We start from the raw sequence: 2,692 nt of genomic DNA, 5'->3' as shown, positions 1-2,692 counted from the left end.
TCTATTTGTAGACAACTTCATTTTATATGTAGGAAACCCTTAAGATTCCAAAAAGAATATGACTAGAAAAAGGAGGAGGATTACATTTGGGGGATAGGCATTGTGGCATACACCTGTAATCCCAGCTACTCAGGAGGCTGAGGCAGGACTGCTCGAGCCAGGGAGTTTGAGGTTGCAGTGAGCTATGATGACACTACTGCACTCTAGCCTGGGCAGTAGAGCAAGATCCTATCTCAAAAAAAGAAAAAAATTACAATTGGGAAGTTACTTGTTAACATAAATCTGAGGGACTTGCCTATCTATATGAAATTTATAGATATGGTTGTGAAAACGAGTCCTATAAAAAAAATCAGTGTGATCATGTTCCTCTCTCCCTACCAACCCCTTTCATTTAAAATGTGTTCTGATTTTTTTGTTGCTAGATACAGAGTCTTGCTTTGTCACTCAGGCTAGAGTGTAGTGGTGTGTGACCATAGTTCACTGCAACCTCAAACTCCTGGGTGATCTCCCTGCCTCAGCCTCCCAAGAAGCTTGGTGTGCCCGACTAATTTTTTTTTTAATTGTTTTGTAGAGATAGGGTCTTGCTGTGTTACCCAGGGTGGTCTCGAACTCCTGGGCTCAAACAATCCTCCTGCCTCAGCTTCCCAGAGTGCTAGGATTACAGGCACGAACCACTGTGCTGAGCTGCAAAAATGTATTGACCGGCATCTTTTTAGGAATAAACTGTTGCTTAAAAATGAGTTTTTAGGAGTAGTTACTCTGTGGTTTTCCCTGTGTACATGGCAAATAAATTTTATGCTTTTTCTCAAAAAAAAAAAAAAAGATTTTCCATTATTCATCTCCAGCTGTTGTCGATATTTACTATTACTAACATTTTATAGTTGAGAAACAATTACTTGAATTTTTCCAACTTAAATATAACACATTAAAAATGTTAGAAAATCAAGGTGTAGCAGTGCTACCTTGGTCGTATTTAGTCAATTTCTCCATTTGACATGCTATTCTCCTTGTAAAATAAAACCTTTTTATGGTTGTTTGCCATTTACTGCCTACTCATGTATTCATGCCACTAAATCTGAGCTATGCCAATTTATTAAACTATTGAATTTTATTACGTTTTTCTTTTTTTTTTCCTTAAACCTGGCTTAAAGTATAAAGAATTTTAGAATGAAGAAATTGAGTACTATTTAAAATTCTTAGACTATGTCAGGGACTGTGTCTATATTGCTATTTTTGTTTTATCCCATTATACCCATAATAGTAATTGAATCACTGTCTTTTTTTTTTTGAGACAAAGTCTCACTCTGTTGCCCGGGCTAGAGTGCCATGGTGTCAGCCTAGCTCACAGCAACCTCAAACTCCTGGGCTCAAGTGATCCTCCTGCCTTAGCCTCCCGAGGAGCTGGGACTACAGGCATGCGCCACCAGGCTAATTTTTTCTATATATTTTTAGTTGTCCAAGTAATTTTTTTCTATTTTTTAGTAGAGACTGGGTCTTGCTCTTGCTCAGGCTGGTCTCGAACTCCTGAGCTCAAAGGATCCGCCCGCCTTGGCCTCCCAGAGTGCTGCGATTACAGGCATGAGCTGCCGCCCCCGGCGGAATCACTGTCTTAAGAATTGAAAAGGATGTCTTTAAATACATTTGAAGTGGAAAGCACAGTATACTGTCTGGAGACCCAAGTTTGAATAACATGGCATAATGGAAAATAGAGGCTGTAGACCTAAACACATTTGGTTTGAAATTCTAGCTCTGCTTATTGTTTCCTGTGTGGTTTTAGGCAAGTCACTTAATAGTTTTAGTCTCCTTGTCTCTAAAATGAAGGTTATGTCACCTTAATTTCAGGGCTTTTTAAAGAATGAGTGTCCATAAATGTGAAGCATGACTGCCACATGCTAGGCACTCAGTAAATCATTGCTGTTGTTGGAGTAGCTAGCTCTGGACTTAATTCTAACTCATTCTGTAATCTTGGACAAGCCATTTTAATCTTGGGTTTAGTTGCCTTAGCTGCCCAAAGGTGATATCATATACTTTGAAGAGACCAGAGTAAGGTAATGAATATAAAAATACTTTGAAAAGTATAAAACATTTAATATATGGTAAGTGTGACATTCCCAAACAGTGGAAAAAACACTAATATTTGACAGTGTTATCCAAAAATAGGAAAACTAACCAACCATTTAAGAAGATAGTAAAGCTGGATCCTTATGTCTTTTCATCTAATTAGATTTCACATTGATCCCAGAGATTTTAATGTAAAAACATAAAATATGATTAAAAATGCATGTGCAAATGATAGAAGTATTATTAAAAGAGGAGAGTGGATTTTAACGTAATCTCTGGATGGAAAAGACCATTCTGGGTATTACATAAAAACTACAATAAATAGAGGAACAGATTGATAACTTAGACTTTGTAAAAAATTTAGGTAATCTCTGCAGCAAGGAAAAAATGACAAAGGAAGAAAATATCAGCCAGAGTGACAGAGTTAACACCGTGAATATAAAAAGACCTATTTTGCAAATTTGTAAGAAGTAAGACAACCCAGTAGAGAAATGGACAAAAAACTGCAAATAGGGAATTCAGGACAAAAAATATATGGCCATTATAATGAAAAATTCTCAACTTTACCAATAATTAAACTCAGTTTCTTACTATCACATTGGCAACAGTATGGGGGGAGGCGATATACTCT

The sequence above is a fragment of the Propithecus coquereli genome, unplaced genomic scaffold (assembly GCF_000956105.1).
Source record: "Propithecus coquereli isolate 6110/MARCELLA unplaced genomic scaffold, Pcoq_1.0 Scaffold18, whole genome shotgun sequence".
NCBI lineage: Eukaryota > Metazoa > Chordata > Mammalia > Primates > Indriidae > Propithecus > Propithecus coquereli.
This window is presented reverse-complemented; position numbering follows the sequence as displayed.